At 37.9% G+C, this 10,242-nt stretch overlaps 1 protein-coding gene across 2 annotated transcripts in view; it reads left to right on the top strand.

The window, feature by feature from the left end:
- Positions 1–186: 186 nt before the first annotated feature.
- The window catches only part of NCOR1 (nuclear receptor corepressor 1), a 76,610-nt gene continuing 66,554 nt past the window's right edge, over positions 187–10,242 (top strand). Inside the window, exon 1 of one of the 2 annotated variants that reach the window (XM_019471797.1) lies at positions 187–302. The gene's annotated coding sequence lies outside the window, so the exon portion shown is untranslated. Of the gene's footprint in view, positions 315–10,242 lie in introns of both variants that reach the window. The other variant, XM_009278175.2, reaches the window with a different exon arrangement.

The following is a 10,242-nucleotide window of genomic DNA, read 5'->3' as shown; positions in this document are numbered from 1 at the left end:
AAATTTAAAAAAAAAAAAAATTAAAAAAAAAAAGGCTAGTTCTTCAAAATCTGCCACTTGGACGCTCGGCCAGGAGTGCGTTAGTTTCTGAAGATGTCCTGCTTTCAGAGCTCGCTTGTTGGAGGTGCATCGCGGCCGCCTGCTCCAGCCCCACGTTGAGGTTGTCAGTGGTGGGGAGTTGTTGCTGATGCTGACGCTGAATTATTCATGTAGGACCTGTAAACATCCCCAGCTTCTGTCATCTCTGGGCTGCTGGAGGGCACAATGGAAGTGGCTTTTTCTAGAATTATTCTGACTTGATGGTAAAGAACTTTGTACGTACTGATTTTTCTCTACTTAAAAAAACCTGTGGGTATCAAGTCGGTTGCAGTTAGGCAAGATTCTAGATGGACGCATGTGCTGTTAGTGTTACACAGGCTCAAGTAAGCAAGTAGGTAGTCTGAACAGTCTATTGTTGTCCAAAACCCGTTTCTTCTTGTTTCACAGATACGGCCTTAACAAGCATATTACCTTTTCATGACTGTAAATATTGGTATAACCTAAGAATAATAAAAAAAGAACAACTTATTACAATGAGAAGGGGATGTCTAGTTCTGAAGATTTGGTTTTGTGGCAGCATTCTTGTATTATGCAGTATTTTTAGGTATAGCACTATGGTTATGAACTCCTAGAGCTCAGGTAGGGATTTTTATCCTACGCAGTGTGATTTGAGGGGAATTAAAAAACGGTGTTATTTTAAAAAAACTTTACTATTGTGGTAAGTAGGATGGCCATGGGCACAGCGTAAGCACCTGAATAAGTGTACACATAGCATTGTGTCACTGCACATGAGGACCGTGCAGATCTGTTGCAATTTTGCACTGGAATTGTATTCTGCACAATGTTGTTATTCCTGATTAACTAAACAACCTTGACATTTGGAAAGGAAGTATGTAACATTTTAAGTGGATTTCTAGTTAGCTGAAATCTAATGTCTTGTGTTGGGGGGGATGAAAGACCTTCGCGCTTATCCCAAGGATTCAAAAGTTCAGAGGAAACAAGCCAACTACAGTGACCCTTTTTGCGAAAGCATGGTTAATTTTTTCTTGACATCGCTTTTCTACGCGATATAATATAGCCTGCTAAGGAAAAATGTTCTGTTGTGCTTTATGTGCAGTATAACTTACCTATTTGAAATGTACTGTTTGATATTGGTCACTAAAGTACCTAAACTTGTTACTGAAACATAGGAAGGAGCAGCATTTTGGAATCTTCTTTCTAAGAGTTATAATGCACATTTTTTTAACGTGTGGAGAGGATATTACAAGCGTTTGCTTCCACAAGTGTTACTTCTCTCTGGCTTGTTGGTTATTGTATGAATCAACAGAAGTAACTCTCCAGATTGAAGTTACATGCACAAAATCGGAGGATATTAACTTTTCTACATTGTGCTGCTGATGATTTATTTTAAATACACTTTATCTCCTACAGCACTCATTTTAGTTGCTCTTTCTGGGCATATGTGTTTTTCATTGTGATCTAAAGGGATCTAGAAAACTCTCTCAAAAACTGTGGTAAAAGTAGGGACAGACTCTAAAGCTTCCTTTCGGTTTCCCCCCTCTAGTCCCCTTCCACAGTTCTTGTGGTTCTCTATCTGCATCTTCTAAGTTATTTCATTTTTCAGTTACAGCATGAGTGAGAGATGCTCACAGGGAAGGGAACCTGACTTTACTTCAACTACTGTTAAATGCATAAAAGTAACTGAAAAAGTCTTCTGTAGTAGAGAGAAAGATTTTCTTTTTTTCCGTATTATGTTCCTAATACTGGCATTTAACTTACTCTTTCAAAGCTGTCAGACAAAGTTGCGGTGAAGTGTTTTATTCCTCTTCTTTTACACTTGCCTCGAAAATGGTTTTAATGAAGGTTTTCTTGCATGATCAAAAATATTATTCGGAGTTCTAATGTGCGTAGCTACTTAAATTTAAGATTTTAACAATTGTTTAAGCTGGAAGGGATCTATGCCTCATGCAGGTGCACTGCAACACAGTACAATCTTGAGAACAGACTAGTAACCAGACAGTAGTTTCATAATGCAAACAAACGTTTCCTGGATGCCAGTCTTGAACTCTTCAAGTCATTTGTGTTCTTTAGTCAAATCTGAATCAGTGTTTCAGATGACAAGCTGTTAACAATGTGTTACCTTGTCTCTCTATTGTAAATGTTCCAGATAAAAATTCTGACCTATGCAGGACTGCCGTCTGTAAATATTTACTTTGTGCTATTTCTAAATTATGCAAATACCCAGGAATGTGCTGAATATATCTTCCATTTTAGTTTCTCCCTCCTTCAATGATTCTCCATCTAGTAATCATGTTTTGTGATGTTCCTTTCCTCTTCCGTGCTAGTTCAGTGTTTATCCACCATCTGTTAAATGACTACCACAGTCTGGGCCTGCTGGGGCTTAAGTTTTGTGAGTTGGTGTGCATACGGAAAGCTCAATCTTACCTTGCATCTATGTTTCCTCCCAGTATCCTAAGAGAGATTTCCATGTCCTTGAATGGCTTCATGTCTAAACCACTCATGTAATGTTGCCACTCCCAGACTGATTTGATATGCATTTTTTTTCTTGAGGCTTAAGGAGGATGTTGGTCTATGTGGTTTTGAAGTCAGTGACTTCACCTGCTTATGATTACAAAGGGTACTGCAAAATTAAGACACTGTATTGATACAAAGATGCATCAGCCATCTCTGAAAAATCCTATTGTTCATAACTCTCAGCAGTAAAAAAATTCAGAAATGAAATTTTTATGCAGACAGAGTACCTGGACAAACTGTTGACCAGGACTTAAAAATTCTGTCCATGTTGAGCGACTAGTCTTGGGTAAAACTAAAAATGAAAATACATTCACAAAGATAGCGAGGGAAAGAACACCTATAAATGAAAAAGGATGAGGTAAAGTATAAAATATACTTAAACTAGTATGATGTCTCCTTTAATAGCTCCTCTCGTGCCATACATTCAGTTGTGCCTTATGCTGTGCTGCAGGGAAAGTGCATTTGGTTAATTCTCTTTGTAGTCTTCATAAAGTCAGAGGCACGCTTGTCCCGTCGAGAGTTGAAAACAGCCCCAGTAGCGTTCCCTGGCTGCAGGGCACAGGCCACGCTCTCCACGTGAAACGTCTGCTGGGCTGTTACTGGTGGGGTCCTGGGCAGAACCTGGGGCTGCTTTGAAAAGCGGATGCTCTCCTAAATGGATTAAAATACATTCATGTTTCAAGGAAGATGTCTAACAAACGTGAATATAAATCAACTAGGAAACCTACTGATTCCTGTCCTGTTTGTCAATGTTAGAAAGTTAAGCCTATGTAAGTTCATTACAACTTCAAGTGCTGTTCAGCAAACTAGGTAGATATATTATTACAGTTTAGCTGTACTCTTCACCTCATTAATAGTAGTTTTGGGGGAGAAAAAAGAAGAGGAATTAGTTTAAATCGAAAAAAATTGTATATACTTGGTTATCCACTGTAGAGTTTTGTTTCAGGTTCATATTCTTCAACTCTTGTTCCTGTTTTTATGCTACCTGAAATGCTGTATTGACAGACAAGGGGTGTCTGAAAGGTGGGAATTCTCCCGTATAATCAGTGTAATTTCATGGTTTAGCTTTCTTGGAATGTTATTCCCAAAACCTTTCTTAATAAATGTGGTCACTTACTTGTTCCATTATAGCCATTATTTCTATAGGTGCTGATGTTTCACTATGGTCTCAAAGATCAGACTTATGCATACATAGAACCTTGAAGTTCTGGCTGGTTTTTTTTCCACAGATATAAAGATTTACTTATACCATTCGTAGTTCAGGATGCTTTCCATTCTTTGCCTTTTTCTGTGACCTAGAGGCTGTGTGTGAGTCTCAACTGGAGTTACATTTTTATATATTGTTGCATTCCCTGTCAAGTAGAACATCTCAAACTTAATCATAAATGTAGTAACAATAAACTTTGTTTCCAGAAGGCCTTGGTGCATTTCCTGTGGACTATCTGAATAGACCTAGGCATTGCTTTTGTGTGCAGTAAAAAAAAAATCTCTTATTTTAACCTTATTGTATTTTTAGCTAAAACCCAGACTTGATTTTATCCGAACCCAGTCAACTGAGGAGAGTGATGAGGCTGATACTTCGTTTGTCCTGAACCCCTCTTTACAGTATGTGGTTTCTCTTAGAATACATTGTAGTTTGTGGAGCTATGGGTTTAGTCAGTATGATTAGTCAAGTTATATTTCCTTTGCCAAACCAAAGCTGCTTTAAAAAGCTGCCGCTACAGATATGCTTTTGATAATGAATGAACTACAGGGAGAGGCTGGAAACGTAAAACTGTGACCACATAATTTCTGGCATGTTAAATGATGTCTAAAGCAGTTTTACCTGCAGATGGATTAACAGTGGAGGAATAAATTCACGTACAGTAGCTGTTTTTAAAGTGCCTATGCTTTCAGTCCAAGATGGAGAAGCAAAAATTGCTGTTTTGAAAGAATATTTTATGCATAGTGTATGATATATGTGAGGTTTGAGATCATGATGGTCATTTCTAAATCTTAGGTGAAATCGGAGGAAATAGGTGAATTCGAGTAAACCTCAGTGAGTTGTTGGGCACTGACTCATGAGTGAGGATGACTTCCCGAGGAAGGTTGTCGTAGTTCTTATCACCGCTGTTTGCATAGCATCTCTTGAACCTCTTGCACGCTACAAACTAGTACATTGGAAGATGCTTGGGTTGGTTTCTGTTTCACCTTATAGTTTTGTGGGTGAAGTTTGAATACTTCAGTTGGTGTTTCATGACAGGTTGAATCACCCCTGTGGCAGGGATGGGGTCCTTCAAAAGGGGTAAGGTGGATGTCTGGGGTTTGGGAACTGCTGCAGTTATCTCGGGGGAAAAAAGCTGTTTCCCCTTGTGAATGAGAGACCTTATCTGCGCACTGTTTGGACTTTGTAGGGTTTGCTTTGGACATTCAATTCTGTAGCTTTGGTTTCTGGTCTTTGGCTTATGAAAATTTTCTGTGGTGTACATTAACTGCATGCTATTTGCTATCTTGGGACAACTAGGAATGAGAATCTGGTGTTGCTAGGAAAACCAAAATATGTTTTAGATGTCTTTAGAATACAAACTGTCTACTTTTCTATGATATACTTCTAAAACCAAAAAAACCTTTCTAAGGTTTGTACCCTTCTTTGGTTTAAATCATTGCTCAGTGGTGCTTTTAGTCAAGGAAATGTCTACATTCTTCATTTCCATTTCTGAATGGAGGACTTCCTCCTACCTCTTCTGGACAGTTCTGGTGTTACTGTGACCCTCCTTGGCAGAAGAGAGCTGGATAGACTCCTTCACAATTAGTAGGTGCTATTCCTCGATAAAACTCAGAAGAGGAGGTTTCCTCCCTCAGGGATTCTCTGTTACCCTGGTGTGTTAGTGTGTTAACTGGTGAGTGGATGCTGAAAATATGTACTTTTATTTGAAATGTATGTACTCGGCACCCCTTTTTTTTGTGAGGCAAGTGGGTAGCTGATTAGAAACTTCCCAAGATGTTAACACAGTCTTAGTTTTAGCTGTTATGATCCCCTGTATAATACGGCAAAGTTGTGTATAGCCTGGATGTTGATATCATGCATTAGCAACTTTTCTTTAAGCTCGTAAATTACAGGAGAGATTAAAATAGAATTTCCTGGAGAAGAGTATCTTGTCAGCTGAATTTGATCGACCCCATTTTGGTAGAGCACAAATTCTATTTGTATGTGTAGTTACCTAGCAGGAGAGAGAAACGGTTATTTAAAGATGAAGTATAACAATGTAATCCTGAGATTTGGCAACATTTTGGTTGTAAATTGCATATGCAAGTATGCAACCATTATTAACCTTTTGGAATGGCAACAAAAATATTTTTTAAGTGCTCTTTTAATACTTATTTAATATTTAATGTTCCAAAAGCTATTACTTAAGTACTTTAAGGAGTTGATAGTCTCATAATGGAAAATCTTTTTCTATTAAAATTTGAAATATAAAATCCTATTTTAATTTTTTAGCTATCTTGATGCAGATGGAAAAGTCATGCTAGTATAGAGTAAATGTGACATCTTGAATTGACTGCTGTAATGCTCTTTGACTCCTGTCACTTCTGTAATTGGCTAAATTAAAGTATACCATGCTTCCATGTCATGTAGAATGTGAGTCAGACACTGTATAGCATAATTGTGAGTTAATGCTTTGGACATTCAGAAATGAGACAGTATTGTATGCTAGTGGAAATTTCAGGGTGTGAGAAGGGTCAAATTCAGATGTTTGGGCTTTTCTTAGCATCTTTTTTCAAATACCCTCATTGCTGTATTTATGGCTTGATTCATATCACGTTAATAATTAATGGAGAGAATGTTATTTAGTGTTGCTAGTAAAACACAGCCTTATAGATGTTGATTTTTTTTTTTTACTGTATTTCTAGCAGGGATAGAAAAAACAATTTTTATGTCAATAACCTCGTGAGTAGAGGGAGTGCAACTACGTGAGATTAAAGTTCTCAGGAATTTATGGTATATTTCAAATGTCTGTCACAGAAGAAGAAAAGGCATTTGCACATGTAGAATTGTCATGGAAAATTCAGCAGTTAGTTGTTCTCAACTTGGAGAAAATATGTTCGTTGTTTCTATTCATTCTAATAGCATATGCCCATATGCTTTCACTACAAGCTTCTCTACAAGAGTGTTCTGCAGCATAAGACTGAGTGGAAAAAGATTAAAGAAACTGTGGAAGAGGTCCTGAGCTTTGAGGATGATGTCTCCGTTCTGCAAAAACGGGAAGCGCGGTGTTCTGGAATGTGTTTAAATAGCCGTTGCTTAAATTGTCTTTAATTTCAGTGTTGACCTATTAACATTTTTTGCTTGTAGCATGCAAAGAATCTTTCATCTTTTGGGGAGTATGCCCAACAGATTTTCATACTTACAAGCACACCTGTAAGCTTGGATATTGTAGCTGGAATACGTTTCCTTCAGTTCTTGTTTTAAAGCACAAAATTATCTTAAATCTGCTTGGGCGTCAACCTTCTGGTAGGTTCTTGAATGAAAACCCCGTATCTTTTAGGATTGTCCTATCTAATGATCCTGTAGCTAATTTTCTCACCATCCCATTCCACAATACTTTGCAGAACTTTGTATAATTAGACTTGGAGGGTTAACATAGATCAGTTTGAACCCAAAATTCTTTATCACTAAATTTTTTCATTGTTGTTTTTCTGAATAACTGTCATATGACTATGCTGATAATTGGACATTAAGGCAGTGACTGAAGGGTGAATAACTGCTCTTGAAGTGTCTAGTACTTTTTTAGTTAAGACTTTTAGACTGCTAAGTCAGTCCTAGCTTGTAGCAGTACCGTTAATTTTCTGAGCATTGGAGCTTTAGATGGTAAGTAATACTTAGCCTTTTACTGTGTCTATTAGTTTGAATAAAGTAACTTTTTATATGGAGGTTGGACCCATTAAGCTATTTTTAGAAATCTGTCAGAAATGTACATGCTAGTATTTTTTTGTGTGGCATATCCCCAAGATGCAAATTTTATGTTTTTGCTTGAGTGTTTGAACAGATTTATGATTATCTGACAGAATAACAATACCACTAGGAAGATTTGTTTTGCAAATCTAGCAATATACTTGAAGGATTTTACTTACGTGAATCTCAACTTGTAATTTTGTGTTATTGTATGTCAGTTAGAGCGTTGTGTCTTGAAGGTACAGACACAGGTCTTTAATTCATGAAATCTAGTTATTGTGGTTTAATAGGTTGGTCCTTAAATATGGCCTGCTTTGTTTTGTTTTTTTCCATGAGATTGTTTCGTTACGTTTTTATAAAGTGAAATCTCAGGAAGAATTATTCACAAGTATTGTTATCATGCTTTGGATAAAGGTTTTCTAACCACTGCTGAAACAGTCCCTTCCTCTTCATTTTCTCACCAGAGTAAACTTTCAATAAATATCCCTGAATTAATCACATCTACAATGTGATTCATTGTAGATCCCCTGCATAAGGCAGAGCCTTCCTTGTTCTGCCATAGGTTAGTTACATCAGAGCTCAATTTACTAAGGCTGCTGATTTAAAAACAAAATCCCTCGACTCAGTTTAAGCTTTATATGACTGTAATCTAATTTTTTGCACTCTTTATATCACACTTAGTTTGCTCAAAAACAAGATGAGGAAAATTCCCAAAAGGATGTGAAATGTAATTAGCAAATGTTGGTTAAGTACTTCAAGAAGGCATGAAAATTACTCTAAATGCAAAAGTGTTAGCTTGTTTTGTATATGTGAAGAAAAACTGAGTCTACCCATGAGACTGGTCTTTAATCCCTGAAGGTGAAGGTAAGAGTAGGAGACAGGGTATTCCAGCAAGCAGGGCCGTGGTTCCACAAACAGCGAGTAGGTGACTCCGCTGTCCTTCTGGCCTCTTGACCCCTTCCCTTCTGCTGGCGTAAACATTTGCGTGGCCATGCATTGAACGGTTTTGGGGAACTGACCTGCTAAAAATAGTCACAGATCTTAACCCGCTGTATTTTCCCGAGTGAAGAACAGATTTTCTCAGGCAGCGCTAGCTTTTGGCTGCTTAAAGTGCTGCAAGACTTGAGTCTTATTTCCGATTCAGTCATTGACTATTTCCTGGGTAGTCTTTGATAGATTTCTTAACCTTTCTGTGACTCATTTTCCCATGTGTATACTGAAGATAGCACGTACTTCTGCTTCTTTCTGAAGCATTTTGAGATCTGGCGATGAAGAGAGATTGTTCAAATTAGTATTGCCTCATAGAAACCAAATCTGAAATTGTGCTATGACTGTTGCCATTATAATACCCAGTTCCAAATGATTTGTAACTTACTCAAAATTCTCTACATATGACAAATGTAAGTGCGAACAGTAGCTTTTAAGGGGAAGACTGAATCAGACCTGTTCAGTAGTTTGAGCTGGCCAAAGAGAAAAATATTGTCATACCTTTAGAAATAAACGTTGTTAAATCATTTCCTTGCCCGAGAAGGTCAAATTAACACAGGGCCGAGTATCTCTTCACAGTTCCTGAAACTGTTACTCTCTTGTCACTGCTTTTTCTCAGCTAGGTATCTTCAGACATAACAGTTTCTTCTTTGACTCTTTGCTCCTACTTCTCCTGTAATTTTTTTTTTTTTTTAAATATTATCTGTTTGACACTGCTGGGTTTCCCCATCCCTTATGTTTTACCACAGTCTGGGAATGTCAGTGAAGTGGGACATACAGCAGAACAGACTGGGTTCTGAAGTACAAAACAAGAAATATTTCTTTCTGCCCCTTCTAATTGTCAGCATTCAGCGAGACAGACAATTTGCCAGCCTGGTTGGCAGTTGTGTGAAAGTATTCATGACCTAACTTTATCTTTGTGAGACATTTAAGGCAGAATTCCAAAGTCTGTAACAGTTCTTATAAATGTTTATATAAGAAACCTCTGAAATTTGCAGAATAACATGAAAAGGTATGAAAATACTTGTCTAAAAAATAGAATCTTGCTGTCATTGACTGAGCAGAGTTGGAAGTTGATTTCTTCTGTCGTACTTGGTCAAGGGTGCTGAAAATGAAGATGAGCAGCCTCTGTTCTAGCAGAGAAGAGGGAACCAGTGGAAGGATTGGAGAGGCAGAGAGAGTTAATAGCGAGGAACTTTAAAGGAGGATTCTGCCTGGATTTGAGTGGAGCTAGACGAAGTTTGTGGTGACTAAAGGAAGGATACAGCAGTGAGGAAAGCCCGGATGTGATTGTTTACAGTCTACACACAGAGTTACAATTTTATGTGAAAAGACTGCCGTATTTAAACATAATCTGAACTATGGAACTTGGAGAGGTTACAGCAGGAAGCTGGCATTGCCCTCACTGACCAAGAAATAGATTGATGAAGAATAATCTGTGTCTGCTGGATATATGTGAGCAGATGCTGAAGAGAGAGGCAGATGCTTTTAGACGAAAGGTCATAAGGTTGCCTGCAGAGAAATAAGAGTTGAAGTCAAGTATTTACATCCACAATTGCAGAATTAAGGTAGTAAGACAGGGAGAGATGAGCAGAATATTGGTGGAAATTCTACAGGCAAATATTGGCAAAACTCCCTCCCCCCTCAATATGGCAGAGAGTGTAAACAAGCTCATACTATAGGAGACTGGGAGATAAGATGGGGTCTGCAGGGCATGTAGAGAGGTCAAATTAGGAGAGCGTGCAGGC

This window comes from Aptenodytes forsteri, unplaced genomic scaffold (genome assembly GCF_000699145.1).
Source record: "Aptenodytes forsteri isolate BGI_AS27 unplaced genomic scaffold, ASM69914v1 Scaffold66, whole genome shotgun sequence".
Lineage (NCBI taxonomy): Eukaryota > Metazoa > Chordata > Aves > Sphenisciformes > Spheniscidae > Aptenodytes > Aptenodytes forsteri.
Note: the sequence above shows the minus strand (reverse complement) of the source record. Positions and strands in the feature narration are given on the sequence as shown.